Raw genomic sequence first — 16,336 nt, forward strand, 5'->3', positions numbered from 1 at the left:
ACACACACACACACACACACACACACACACACACACACACACACACACAGAGTACACAGTACACATATGCACACATACAAAATCTCCCTGATTAATGCATTTGGTGTCTCTAGTTTACACAACTTTGAGAGAATAGTTTTTGCATTTTAAGTCACTAAATTTGAAGTAGTTTCTTAGTGACCTAGGAAACTCATGATTTCTCCAATCATTTTTTACCTATGAAATGAATATTTTTCAAATAATAGTAGTTAATGTAACAAAATTTTAGTAAGTCTATTTAAATCCTAAAATTCTTAACAAAATTAGGAATGTATACAATTTGCATAAGACTCAGGAAAACAACTATTGGCATAATATTTTCTCAATAGTGAGTTTTGGCAATTGCTAAATACCTAAGCTGTTACTTACATATCTATATTATTTAACCCTCAACATTGGCCTAATATTAGCATTCAAAAATTAAAGCTAAATAAACTGAGGGTCAAAATTAGTAATTTTTTACAAGGTAACACATTTGGTGAATGCTATAGTTGAGGTTAAGTGGTTAATCATAATCTGCTCTATGAAGCTAATAATTTCCATCTACATAGTCTGATTGTCTTTTTAACTTGTAAAAGTTTTCAGTACTGTGAATTGCAACTAATCCTAAAATCACGAGTGAAGAATGAAATACGATGTTGAATTATAATCTAAGTATCTTCACATTATTAATGATATGGTCATAAATAGGATGAATTAATCAAGAATAAGAGGTGACTTGTTAGTATTGTTGGGAAAACATAAATTAAGGCTATTTGACAATGATAGGTTGTATTACAGTGGCTAAAGAATAATTAAAACTGGACCAGTAGGTGGCCCAGCTGGTAAATACTGGCTCCAAAGACTTAGTATCCGAGTTGGAGCCCTGAGACCTGCATGGCAAAAGGAGAGAACCAACTCCTGCAGTGTGTCTTCTGACATCCACATGTGCACACATGTACCCCTCCTCCCACAAACAAATGTAAAACAAAAATAGTGAAGAGTAATTGAAACAAGATATGGTATACAGATGAGTTATTTTTGAACAGATTTTTGATGGAAGAACTTAGTCTACAAAACTATTTTTTTCTGTTAAAAAATTAGTAAAGTTCTAGTATGTTTTAAAAGTACTTTAGTGGTTCACAATAGTAAACACTAAAAAAGATGCAACAATTTGTGGAAAAAAAGCTTTAGAAACAGTGACTTAGTAAAGTATTTAAGGTTAAATGAAGATGTTCCTGCTTCTCTGAGCAGCTGTCAGGCTGGTGCAGGTGGCCCTGGATGCATACCTTGCAGCTCTTTGCAGACACAAGGCAGCATAGAAGCAGCTCATAAGCTCTGGAGTGTACCTGCTAAGCATCGCATGATTATACACTGCATTACTGCTGTCACCATGTGGCAAGGGCAACGCAGCCTCAAAGTTGTTGTTGACGATCTGGTGTCCCAAAGCTTCCCAATTAAACAAAAGAACTGACTGTGACTCTCCTAAAAGAAGACCCCTAAGCTCTAACCTAGTGTTTTTTTTTTTTTTTTTTTTTTTAAACATGTATGGTCTCCCTTAGTTTCAGAAAGCAATGTTATAGGTCTAGCAGGGTAGATGAACTTTCTAAGGATGTTAGGACTATGAGTTGAATTAAAACTAAAAAATTCAAATCTTACTTCAGTTTCTCTACTTGAAACTTTCATGCTTCCTTACATTTTAAAGAGGTTATTTTTTAAAAGATTTATTCATTTTATTTATATGAGTATGCTATAGTTGTCATCAGACATACCAGACGAGGGCATTGGATTCCATTACAGATGGTTGTCAGCCAACATGTAGTTGCTGGGAATTGAACTCAGGACCTCTGGAAGAGTAGTCAGTGCTCTTAAGCACTGAGCCATCTCTCCAGCACCAAGAGGTTATTTTTTAATTTCACCCTTTTCCCCATCTACTTGGGATTTTATTTTTTATGAATATGAAAAGGGTGGAAGACTGCTTATATAATTTTTTAAAAAAGAACTGTCAATTTCTATCTATGTAAACTTTTCTTTAATGACAATGTAATTAATTTCAATTTTTAAGATGGCAGCCCGTACTTATCTGAAAATAATAATATCTGCCAGAAAAGAACCTAGAAGCTCAGTGAACACTCCTGATGCTGTAGACTGATAAAATCGAATGCTGGGAGGACAGAGTATGATGGCTTTCCCAGACTCTCTTGAATACTTGTTAAAAATAGGAGAGGAAAATACTCAAGTTATATAAATTAATAAATGGTACAAATAACTTGAAAATGAACAGACAATAATTAAACCTCAAAATATATTTAGTATTTTCATTTAGATTTGTCCAAGATAAATTCAACAGACTCATTTTCAAATGTGGGTAGTTCATTTGTTATTTAAGTCCTCACTTCCTATGGATTTAATGCTTCTTTAGCCCATGTAATCCTGCAGGTAAGAGATAAGCACCCTAACACAACTTCTGACATGCAACAATGCTGAAGAAAAGAAGAAAGTGAAAAGACAAGAGATAGACATGTTAACAAGAACCCAATATTCACTAAAACACTATTTGATTTTATATGGATAAAAGACAGAAAACTTATTCCACAAATATTTAATTGCTTGCCTCCAAGAAATTCCTGACATCCTCTGTGGCCATCTGCTAAGGTGGGCTTTCCTCTGTGCTCTGTGCTTGATGGAGTTAGAGATGTTTCAGGGTTCTGAGGACTGATCAAAGGAAATATTCTGTGCTCTTGATTTCTTGTCTATTTCTGTGGCTCTGTTAAAAAGCAAACAAGGGAACATTTACCACCTCTGAACAGTTATTCCTTATGTACTAACACTCATATTAAAAACTGTAAGCTTCTTAAGAGGTTTGATTACAGTCATAGAATTTGAGTTTCAGACACTGATGGTGTGCTAATAATACAAACAACAAGAAGCTTCATCAACCAGGTGCTATGACTCCCGAGCCTCACACTAAGTCAAACAACAAACACCCATCTCCACTTGGCTCCTAGGGCAGCTGGGTCCAGCCTGGAACACACCTACTGCTGTTTTCATCAAACACTTGAGCAAAAACTAAATGTTGATTGAGGTATGCAGTAACAGTTTTCTTTTAAACAGAAGCTCCCTTTGTTTATGAAGAGAATGAAAATGAACGGTAAAGACTACACTGCATAATCTTTCATAAGGATCTAACTGGTGGAGCTGGGATATGAAGGTGTTCAAGAATCTATATTTTAACAGTTGTGCTAGGTCCCCATAACACTACACTGGTTAGATTATTTGATATTTAATTATCTGTAAACATGACAATTATATACATTTGAATTTATAGTTTACAAAACTGTCAAAGGACAAAGTTATCTTACAGTTTGGGGAAAATACTTTTATCTTAAGAAGTTAGTAAATATAAGATATACTACATTTTTAGAGTCACTCACAGTAACAGAAATCTTTTAGGACTGCTTCCCAAATTACCCTAAACACCAAATGTTGGCTCTTACAGCTGACAGGGCTATTCATAAATCTACTGTTGGTCCTGGAGAGATGATTACGTCTTGTTTAAAATAAAGGTAAAATGTTTATTGTATGACCCTTAACTTATATCTATCTAGCTTTCCATAGACATATGTGAGTAATTCAGACATGTGATCCAACTTGTACCAGTTTGGTACTTTTGAAAAAGACAGCAGAATGTGACTGATTTTTAGCTAAGAGAAATAGATTATGTTCTGCATTAACTGCTCATCAAATTTCTGTGGAAATTTCCTTTTAAACTCATCTATGTATAGTGTCTTGCTTCAGTTGCTCTTTATTATTTTTGTTTTACATTTGTTTGTGTGGGAGTGGGGTCCATGCATGCCGTAGTGCGCATGTGGATGTCAGAAGACACTGCAGGAGTTGGTTCTCTCCTTGCACCATGCAGGTCTCAGGGCTCCAACTCAGGTCCTAAATCTTTGCAGTGAGTTTTTATCTGAGCTACTTCAGTAGTCTTAGTTATTCTTTAGCCACTAAAACATAATACCACTTCTGAGAAAATACCCGAAAAGATGCTCTACCACCCAACAAAGACACTTGCTCAACTATGTCCATAGCAGCTTTATTCATAATAGCCAGAAACTGGGAACAGTCTAGATGCCCCTCAACTGAAGACTGGATAAAGATAAACTGGTGCATCTACACAATGGGATACTATCCAGCTATAAGAAACAAAGACATCATGAATTTTGCAGGCAAATGGATGGATCTTGAGAATATTATCCTGAGCGAGGTAACCCAACCCCAAAAGGACATGCATGGCATGTACTCACTAATAAATAGATATTAGCCATAAAATACAGGATTCTCATGCTATACTCCATGGACCCAAGGAGGCTGGACAGTAAGGAGGGTACAAGCAAAGATGCTTTAGCTTCATTTAGAAGGGCATGATCATGGGAGGCAGATGGAGGGAGGGATCTGGGTGGGAGATGGGCTCATGAAGCGAGTGGGAGAGTTCAGGATTCAGTGTGGGGAGGTGCAGGGGGAATGGTCAGATGGCCTTGAGAATGAATGAAAATCTGTGAGTAATGGGGGGGGGGAGGTAAATAGAGGGCATCTCCAGGAAGAGATGGAGACCTGGCAGAGGCACCCAAGAATCAATGAGAGTTTCCTTAGCTGTGACCCACAGCACTGGGATATGGAGCCTGGGGAAGCTGTCTTCTGTGGCCAGGTAGGTACACTGGTGGAGTGATATGGGCACAAACTGTCCCACAAAACTTTCTACCAAAAACTTACCATGTCTATAACAAATGCAGGGATTGGGGATAGAGCAGAGACTGAGGGAATGGCCAACCAATAACCAGCCTTACTTGAGACCCATCCCATGGGCAACCACCAATCCCTGACACTATTAATAATACTCATGTTTGCAGACAGGAATCTAGCATGGATGTCTGCTGAGAGGCTTGATCCACCAACTGACTCAGGCAGAGGTATATATCCAAGGCCAAACAGTGAATTGAGTTCGGGGACTCTTATGGAAGAACAGGAGGAAGGACTGCAGCCCCTAAGGTGCCAGGGACTCCAAGGGAAGACCAGTAAAGTCCACTAACCTCTCAGAGTCTGATCCACCAACCAAAGGACACACATGGGCTGGACCTGGGTCTCCCTGCACATCTGTAGCAGATGTGCAGCTTGGACATCATGTGGGTCTGGAGTAACTGGAGCAGGAGCCACCCCAAAAGCTGTTGCCTGTACATGGGATATGTTCTAGCTGGGCTGCCTTGTCTCACCTCAGTGGGAGAGGAAGCACCTAGCCTCGAAGAGACTTGAATTGTCAGTGTTGGGGGATATCCAGGAAGGCCCCCACCCACTCAGAGAAGGGGATAGTAATGGGTGAAGGAAGGATTGTGGGAAGGAGTGACCAGGAGGAGGCCAGTGAGTGGGATTTAAAGTGAATAAATAAAAATAAGTAAATAAAAATAAATTTAAAAGAGGCCAGAACTGTTCTTTATTAATTTCATATGACTATATCACTAATAAGACAAAAAAGATACTTAGACTGTAATTTGAAGTCTTATTTCACTGGTCCCCCATAATCTTAGGATTATGTGTAATTTATAGGGGTGGTTACAAAAAATTAAAAAAAAGATGTCAACGCGTGAAGTACAATTCTGAGAAAAAATGACTTAGTGATTTAGTAACATGTTTAAAGAGTAAATAAAGATGTCTCTGCTCTGCTGAACTGCAGAGTGGATGGTTCCAGGCAGTTCAGGAGGTACAGGTGCATCTGCTAGAAGGCAGCCATTCAAGACAATCTCCTCAGGAGGATGAATGACTGGATGGGGCCCTATGTAGGAGTGGGAAGCATTTATGATGTAACTGCTTTATCATTGTTGATCAGGATTTCATTTCCTAAAAGCCCACCAAGAATTGTAGAGCCCTTTCAAATATGATACATCTATGACAAAATATACTTAGATTATAGAAAGTGAAAATAAACAATTTGTATAAATACGTAGATAACCCATGTATACAGCCTCACATCTTCTTTCTGGTATGGTCATCCCTTGCCTTTTCCACTCTTCAGATACTCAGCATATTTTAAGACAAGTTCTCAGCTTTATGTGTAGGGTGGCACTCTCTCTACTTTGTCACATAGGAGTCTGCCCTGCCTCAGACCTATTGATTAGGAATACTACCCAACCAGAAACTGAAGAGGAAAAGGAAAGCCGATCTTTGCTCCACTTAAGAGATGACTGGTAATGGATTTTTCTTTAAAGTAAAAATTTAACACAGAAGAAAAATGCTTCACTTCCTCTTCCCAGAGAGGAAATAGCACAAGTGCATTCTTGTATGACTCCTTCTATACATCTTGTTCACTTGTCTTCTAACTTCTTGGGGAAAGATTATTTCGTGATTTAGAGTATCTCAAATTTGAGAAAGGATCTTTGATATATTTGCTATACAGTAATGAATACCAGACAATACCAGACAGCAATTCATAATGAACATTTCTGCAGTTGATATTTGTCTCTTATTTCACTTAAAATTCATCATAATATCAAAGTGCTCTAAGTACTTTGTTAGTTTTCAGTTATAAATGTTAACATAAAAGGAAAGCTTTTATTTCCAGCCTTTGTGCTAAGATAGGCTTGTAGTAATTCTATCCATGGAGCCACAATGTATCAAACATAGATACACTGAAAAATTATAATCTTATATTTATTCAGATGCTTCACTGTGACTGGAACATAACCTTGTCTTCAGTTCTAATGCTCAACAAACTCAAGACTGAAAGCTGTGAAGAAGAGTACTTTTAATTCCTTAGGAAACATAGGTAGTATTTATAACCCACAGGTGTCTGGTTGTTTCTGTGTTTGCACATACTCATTCTACAGAGAATTCAGGTACCAAGTGAAATGGAGATACTTAGGAGTATGTGGACTGTGGAACTTCTCACTCACCATCTTACCTACCGCCTCTTCTATCATGTGTGCTACTGCACTCATATGTACCTCAATCAGAAGCATACTCTGCTACTAATTATTTATTAAAAATTATTCACATCACACATACATACATATATGTTTGATCAGTTCTTTCACATCTCAACTTTTTTTTTTTTTTTTGTTTTTCCAGACAGGGTTTCTCTGTGTAGTCCCGACTGTCCTGGAACTCACTCTGTAGACCATGCTGGCTTCGTACTCAGAAATCCGCCTGCCTCTGCATCCCAAGTGCTGGGATTAAAGGCGTGTGCCACCACCGCCCAGCTACATCTCAACTTTTATTCCCCATTTTTTTCTACTTAAAATTTTATATACTTTACCATAAAATAAACATATATCATATGTAGACAAACACATATATTTTAAATACAATTTTCCCATCTGGGCTGACAATGTTCTCTCCTTTGCAAGACTCAAAGGGAAAACCCTATTAGCAGGCATATATGAGAAGCTCTTTTTAGCTGTTGGTCAGGGTTTTCCAAGAGACACTCAAACACTACAAGCTATTGCTATTCTTTGTTGGCCTCAGAGGTGGCCTTAATTGCAAGCCTTAATTGCATAAGACAGCATGTACTTCAGATGCAGGGCCCAGAGGCCCCTGAGCTGGAACTGACATGAAAGACTCCTTGAGGACTAACTTTCATGGTGCCAGAAGCCACAATGCAAACCTCAAAAGAAAGTCCTACCTTGCTATGAAACTTATGAACCACAACAACCAGCAGAGCCCAGTAATCCCAAGAGTGCAGTGATAGTAAACATATCTTGGTGGTAACCAAAAGCTCTCTAACTGTACTTAAGTCTCACTCAACAGGAAAAAGCTCATGCCTGATCATGGAAACCTAGCCAACTACCCAGAACTAGTAAAGCAATGGATTTTGGGGGAGAATCTACAAAGATCACTATCCTAAACTAGGATAATCCTTAACTACATTCTGAGTACTTGTTATTATACTAATAGATGCATATAGACCTCATCCCACATCAAAGAAACTTCTTTTTGTATCAGACAGAGACCACTACAGAAATGCACAACCATTCAAAATGCAGAGTTCTAAGACCTGTCCCAATGCAAATATCTACAATACAACTGTGGCACCTAAAACTTAAGGAATACTGTAAAATAGGAGGCAGACAGATTATAAAAAATAGACTTCCACAGAGAAGAAGGAGCATTGAAAAAACACATACAAGTAACATTATATATATAGACAGAGCAAGTTATACATTTATATTTAGGAAAATATATACATACACACACACACACACACACACACACAATTAATGAACAAACAATATAACAACAAATAATGAAAAAAGAAGCCATGAATTTGGAAAAGAATTAGGGGTATTTGAGAGGGTTGGAGGGAGGAAAGGAAAGGAAAAAATGATGTAATTAAGTTCTTCACCCAGAACTCCCAGGGACTAAAACATAAACCAAAGAGTATATATACATGGAGGGTTCCATGGCTCTAGATACATATGTAGCAGAGGATGGCCTTATCTGACATCAATGGGAGGGAGGCCTTTGGTCCTGTGGAGGCTTGAAGCCCCAGCATAGGGGGATCCTAGAGTGGTGAGTCAGGAGTGGGTGAGTAGGTGAAGGAACACACTCATAGAGGCAAAGAGGAGGGGGGAGAGGGATCCCTGGAGGGGTTATGGAGGGGTAACCAGGAAGGGACATATCATTTGAAATGTAAATGAATAAATGTAAATGAATAATGAAATATAAATGATTAATAAAAACGTAATATCAAAAACTTGCAAGAAAATAAAAACATCACACACCAACAGTAACTGGCTTCCAAAGTCTATGCACATGCACTTTTGTAGAACTTAATTAACTTTATAGTTAGAATAGGTATTTGTAAAGGGAGCTATGGTGTTTTACAGTAAATTTTATACTTTTATACATCCATGACAGAATTAGAATTAGAATACCAATTAGCTTTATATTCTCTTTCACAGTGTTCATTTTCTGCATTCAGGCTTTTCTCAACCCTTATGTTTAGCCTTTCTTGTTCTTTTTTTCAGGTTATGCTGTGTCCACGCACATTTGTTTTATCTATACACTAATAAGAATATATATAAGCATATATATATATATATATATGCTTATTATATATAATTTATATATATACATAAATCCTCTGATGATGAACAGTGATGTGGAAGGAGTCAAATAAACCTGTTCCTCCCATGTTACTTTGGTCATAGTGTTTTATCACAGCGACAAACCCCTAAGAAGCACCCCTTCCCTTTCTTCCTCCAAATCCTCCCATGACCCCACCTTGCCCACTTTCAAACTCATAGCCTGTGTTTTTTTCATTAGTTGTTATATATATATATATTATATAAATATTCCTAAGAACAACCTGCTCAGACTGTATAATATTACTTGTATGTATGTTCTTAGGGCTGATGATTTAGTATTAATAACCAATTGGTATACTCTTCCCTGGGGAAGACAACTTCTCTTATTCTCATGCCTCAGATGCCTGTAGTTCATTATGTAGGGGTGAAACCTTCTGGGTTTCTTTGGCTCACTTTGGCACACCTATTGTTCTTGTTCAGCTCATGTTTAGTCAGTCATGATGGTGAGACTTTCTGGGGTGTGGTTACTGACTTTCTTTGGAGACACAATTTCACAACAAACTTCCTGATTCTCTGACTCTTAAAACCTTTCTGCACCCATCTTCTACAATTCTAAAATGTTCACTGAATCTAGGAATGGGAGTGTTTTGTAGCCATATCCACTGGAACTAGGCTCTACAACTCTGCAATTTGATTAACTGTGGTTTTCTGTAATGTTCTTTGCAGCAAGGAGAACTTTCTTGGATATGGTGAGAATTACATGTATATGTTCATAAAAGGTCAAGTATTTAGAATTTAGTTAGGGGTGATGATGGTTTAATAAAGTGGTGGTTGTAGATTCTCCTTCGAGATCAGGTTTCTCTAGCTTTTTGAGGGAAACTCTAATCAAATTAGAGAGCTGCTGCTTACTGCCAAGGCAAACATGCTACCACTGCCCCTTTAGGTTATCAAGTTATGGTGGTCACTGTCATTCACACGTGTCAGCGGGTTGCTTCATTTCTTTGGACGTATTCATGGTGCCTTCTAGTCCCAAGGTCTCTAACCATGGGCTCCTGGACTAGAGTAAGTTCACTGTTCAGTAAGCATTTGGGATCCTCCTGTCTTTGTCATTCCGGTGCTGATTAGCAGCACATGCCAGCATGCCAAGCTTTTGCTGTGGGTACAAGGGGTTGAGCTCAGGTACTCTCATGCTTGAATAGCAATCACCACACTGACTGATACCTCTCTCTAGCAATCTACTTTTTAAAATTATGTAACTATTTACATATTTATTGCTTGTCTTCCCTAATAAAATGTTAAGCACCATTAGGAATTTAGTATTTATGATAATTCATAAAACAATTCCTAGTCAACTTGATGGCACACAAATATACTTTAAAATAAATAAATAAATGAGTAATAACCTTAATGTTGAACTTAAATAAAAAAGTTTAAAAATTCTTCCAAAGATATAAAAACAAGCATATAAAGGCAAATTAATTACACTAATTACACCAGAAGGGCTTCATAAGTTATTGCTTTTAAAGCATACCCTCATGTTGAGCTGAGTATTTTTTAGAGTTTTTAGAATACATCAGTACATGTACATGTCATTTTTCCTAGTGAAATGATATCACTTTCTGTTGGAAAACAACTTTACTTTGATTTATATTTCCTTTAAAATTTATTTATTTATTTTAAATGTGAGTTTCACATCTATAAACTCTTTGAGAAGGTATATTTATCATACCGTACAAAGACTGACTCAGTATTTTTTGACTTCTAGTGTGAGCAGAAAATAGACATGGAGATTATATAACTATTAGAAAATTCACGTGTTATGAAGGGGGTACAGAGTATAGGAGAGATGATAATTTAAAATAGAATCATCAAGAGGTGGCAAACAGTTCATTTCAGCTACTATGAGACTGAAGCCGAAGAAGCAGAAGCACAGGAGTTTGAGCATCCTGGGCAGAAAGCAAACTTCTAGCTCAAAACTAAAATGAAAGAAAACAATAAAGTAAGACGACACAGAACTGTCAGGGCAGGATTTATCAAATACACATCAGAGGAAAATACTTACACAGAGGAGGGGGATTATCCCTATAGTTAAAAAGTGATTCATGTGGATTCTTTATATTGTTTTTAAAAAAATAATGTCCAAAATATTGATGAATCTTATTCTAAGACAATTTTAGAGCTTCCTAAGGTAGTCATTCTGTATTTAATATCCATTTAGATGACATGATTTTTGTTTGCTTTGCAATCAAATCACTTTCCTCTTACACATCTTGTATATTATACATCATAGTTTTTATGGAGCAGCAGCACTCAAGAAAACAATGAAGGATTCCGTGGAATCTGTATCAATAAGATCCCCTTTAACACATTAATCCCTCTACGCGATTATCTTTAGTGCTATGAGAGGTATAAAATAATACTTAAATGTACTAATAATTTATATACTACCAAATGCAGTTGTGAGGGTAAGTTTACTGACTCTATTTGGCAGGGACATAGGTTTCCAGTTACTTAAGCCTAATCTAGGTATAGCTGTGGGATACGTTTAGTTTTCTTTTTCTTAATTTTCTTGCTTCATTCTTTCTTAATTGGGGCTCACTTTAAATGGAGTGCATCAAGTGACTGTTCTTTAGAAAGACTTTGAGAATGGGTAGAGCAGCCTCTCTCATTTGTGAATGTTTTTATTGATGGCAATAACTTCTACAATCAACTGACTGTGACTGGAAGAGATTATCTTATACATTCTGGATGAACATATCCAGAACCAAAGCTGAGGCTGGGAAGATGGCTCAGCTGGTAAAGACCTGTGCCCAAGTCTGAGTACCTTTGCTCCCAGGACCCTTATGGTAGATGAAAGGAATCAACTTATGCAAGCTGTCTGCTAATCTCCACATTCACACACAAATGACATGCACATGTATACTGGGTAAGTGTGCACGTGCACACATGGACCAAACTAAAATAATTGAAGGACAACATAAAGCTAACGCTGGGATTTCTTTAAAACAGAGGTTCTGCTACAAGACGGTAGCATCAGTTACTGAGTGAGAATTTGTAACCTGTCAGACAATGGTTTGAGCCAATTTTAAAAAATAAGTTCACATGTCTATCTATATGTGTATATATACATACAGAAATGCCTAAAAATAATATACACATATACAAACCACATGTATACATTCATATTGATTAGACACAAGACTGTAGCTAAAAGGCTCATCACAGACTGCTTGGAGAACACTGAAAGTCCTTATCTCAGACTTTTTTTTCTGAAAAGGCATCATGTATTGGGACTCTTGCACTTAATACAGGTCTAACTTGGTAAAAAGAATTATCATAAAAATATTTTAATTCAGGTAATTGTAATTTGCTCTTATATAGAAGAAGAAATTATGTCAAAATTTATAGAATTTTATAGAATGAACTAAAAATCTAGAAAAGAAAATGCCAGTAAGAAAATAAAACCAAGTTCTTATATGAAACCTTAATAAAGACTTACTACAAAGTGTATAAAATAGTATGTTTATTTATGTGAGAAAACCTACTTACTTAGAATATTTGAAATGTATTATAAATTATCATCATTAGTCATGTAAATGCTTTATGTGAGTTATTTAATTTTACTCTTTCAATAATCTGAAAAACAAAATCGAGTATTCCATTTTACAGACTGTTAGTTGAGGCATGAAGACACTAAGAAACCAAGCAGGCAGAGTTTCATGTTTAATCTACATGGTAAGTGCAGGGACTCAGTTTAAATGTGTCCCAGTTTATATATGTACACGTGTCATCAGAGTCAGAAGAATGCTCAGAACACAGATGAGCACCAACTAAGCATTTGCCCTTTTCAATCAGCACACTGAGCTGGCGAGTTATAATTGCTCATTAGCGGATTGTTCTCCCTGGTCAAATGGGAACTTAGGGAGACTTGACGCATCATTTTGATGACATGATAAATTAAGTGATTTCTCCGGTGTCCTGAGGTTTTTCTACCTTTTATCTGAACTTATTCAGAGTAATACAGGTTGAGTAATAGCTTCTTTTGATACCAGGATAGTCGGTATCTCAGAATTTTCAATGGAACTTCCCTCAGATTTGAATCTCATATTAAAAGAAAGCAGAAGAAACAATCTTACAGTTTGTATGTAAATACAAAAGAGCCCAAATTCACACACACACACACACACACACACACAAAAAAAAAAACAAACCTAACAAAACTATTAATTGCTAACTAAAAATTCAAGAGAAACCAGATTTTAAGTACTTGTACTCTAATGGAATCTGGAAAATAGAGTACTATGGGGAGAGGGAGATAGCTACAAAGTCTCTTGCCTCAAAGGCTGTATCAATTGTTGTATCTGGTTCAAATAGTGACAAAAGTACACTTTGTAAGAAAGCTAAGTTTTATGTGGAGGTCCTTTATCCACATAGACTTGAGCTTTGTACAAGGGGATAAGAATGGATCAATTTTCATTCTTCTACATGTTGTCTTCCAGTTGAACCAGCACCATTTGTTGAAAATGCTGTCCTTTTTCCACTGGACAGTTTTAGCTCCTTTGTCAAAGATCAAGTGACCATAGGAGTGTGGGTTCATTTCTGGGTCTTCAATTCTATTCCATTGATCTTCCTGCCTGTCTCTGTACCAATACCAGGTAGTTTTTATCACTATTGCTCTGTAGTACAGCTTGAGGTCAGGGATGGTAATTCCTCCAGAAGTTCTTTTATTGTTGAGAATAGTTTTCGCTATCCTGGGTTTTTTGTTATTCCATATGAATTTGAGAATTTCCTTTTCTAACTCTGTGAAGAATTGAGTTGGGATTTTAATGGGGATTGCATTGAATCTGTAGATTGCTTTTGGCAAGATGGCCATTTTTATTATATTAATCCTGCCAATCCATGAGCATGGGAGATCTTTCCATCTTCTGAGATCTTCTTCAATTTCTTTCTTCAGAGACTTGAAGTTCTTGTCATACAGGTCTTTCACTTGCTTGGTTAGATTCACACCAAGGTATTTTATATTATTTGCAACTATTGTGAAGGGTGTCATTTCCCTAATTTCTTTTTCAGTCTGTTTATCTTTCATGTAGAGGAAGGCTACTGATTTGTTTGAGTTGATTTTATAACCAGCCACTTTGCTGAAGTTGTTTATCAGGTTTAGGAGTTCTCTGGTGAAAGTTTGGGGGTCACTTAAGTATACTATCATATCATCTGCAAATAGCGATATTTTGACTTCTTCCTTTCCTATTTGTATCCCTTTGACTTCTTTTTGCTGTCTAATTGCTCTGGCTAAGACTTCCAGTACTATATTGAATAGGTAGGGGGAGAGTGGGCAACCTTGTCTAGTCCCTGATCTTAGTGGGATTGCTTCAAGTTTCTCTCCATTTAGCTTGATGTTGGCTACTGGTTTGCTGTAAATTGCTTTTACTATGTTTAGGTAGGGGCCTTGAATTCCTGATCTTTCCAAGACTTTTATCATGAAGGGATGTTGAATTTTGTCAAATGCTTTCTCAGCATCTAGTGAGATGATCATGTGGTTTTTTTCTTTAAGTTTGTTTATATAGTGGATTACATTGATGGATTTCCGAATATTGAACCATCCCTGCATTCCTGGGATAAAACCTACTTGATCATGATGGATGATTGTTTTGATGTGGTCTTGGATTCGGTTTGCTAGAATTTTATTGAGTATTTTTGCATCGATGTTCATAAGGGAGATTGGTCTGAAGTTCTCTTTCTTTGTCGGGTCCAAAAACCAGATACACTGAAACTAATAGAAGAGAAGGTGGGGAAAAGCCTCGAATACTTGGGCACAGGGGAAAAGTTCCTGAACAGAACTCCAATGGCATATGCTCTAAGATCGAGAATTGACAAATGGGACTTCATAAAATTGCAAAGTTTCTGTAAGGCAAAGGACACTGTCAATAGGACAAAAGGACAACCAACAAATTGGGAAAAGATCTTTACCAATCCTTCATCTGATAGAGGGCTAATATCCAATATATACAAAGAACTCAAGAAATTAGACTCCAGACAACCAAATTACCCTATTAAAAAATGGGGTATAGAGCTTAACAAAGAATTTTCAACGGAAGAAACTCGAATGGCCGAGAAGCACCTAAAGAAATGTTCAGTATCCTTAGTCGTCAGGGAAATGCAAATCAAAACAACCCTGAGATTCCATCTCACACCAGTCAGAATGGCTAAGATTAAAAACTCAGGTGATAGTAGATGCTGGCGAGGGTGTGGAGAAAGAGGAACACTCCTCCATTGTTGGTGGGACTGCAAGATGGTGCAACCACTTTGGAAATCAGTGTGGCGGTTCCTCAGAAAATTGGACATAGCATTACCCGAGGATCCAGCTATACCACTCCTAGGCATATACCCAGAAGATGCTTGAACATATAACAAGGACATATGCTCAACTATGTTCATAGCAGCCTTATTTATAATAGCCAGGAGCTGGAAAGAACCCAGATGTCCTTCAACTGAGGAATGGATTCAAAAAATGTGGTATATTTACACAATGGAGTATTACTCAGCTATTAAAAACAATGAATTCGAGAGGTTCCTAGGTAAATGGATGGAACTAGAAATTATCATCCTGAGTGAGGTAAGCCAATCACAAAAGAAGACACATGGTATTCACTCACTGATTATTGGATATTAGCCTAGAACCTTGAAATGCCCAAGATGCAACTCACAGGCCACATGAAGCCCATAAAGAAGGAAGACCAAGTGAGGGTGATTCGGTCCTTCTTAGAAGGAGCAACAAAATACTCAAGGGAGCAAATATGGAGACAAAGTGAGGGACAGAAACTGAAGGAGGGGCCGTCTCAAGACCACCCCACCTGAGTATCTATCCCATGTGCAATCACCAAAGGTAGATACTGATGTGGAAGACAGGAAGTGCATGCTGATAAGAGCCTGATATGGATATCTCCTCAGAGGCCTTCAAGAGTCAGACATATTCAGAGGCAGATGCTCACAACTAGCCATTGAACTGATCATGGGGTTCTCAATAGAGGAGTTAGAGTGAAGACTGAAGGAGCTGAAAGGGTTTGTGGCACCATGAGGAGAGCAACAATACCAACCAACCACAGCTCCCAGGGTCTAAACCACCAGCCTGGGAGCACTTAGGGGGGGATCCAGGGCTTCAGCTGAATATGTAAAAGTGGAGGGCTCTGCTGGGCATAGGTGGAAGAAGAGAACCTTGACCTCATGAAGGCTGGATGCCCCAGGGG

At 37.5% G+C, this 16,336-nt stretch overlaps 1 protein-coding gene across 3 annotated transcripts in view; it reads right to left on the minus strand.

The window, feature by feature from the left end:
- The window catches only part of Mbd5 (methyl-CpG binding domain protein 5), a 370,386-nt gene that overhangs the window by 195,468 nt on the left and 158,582 nt on the right, over positions 1-16,336 (minus strand). The window lies entirely within an intron of this gene.

This window comes from Grammomys surdaster, unplaced genomic scaffold, assembly GCF_004785775.1.
Source record: "Grammomys surdaster isolate TR1022 unplaced genomic scaffold, NIH_TR_1.0 191, whole genome shotgun sequence".
Classification (NCBI taxonomy): Eukaryota; Metazoa; Chordata; class Mammalia; order Rodentia; family Muridae; genus Grammomys; species Grammomys surdaster.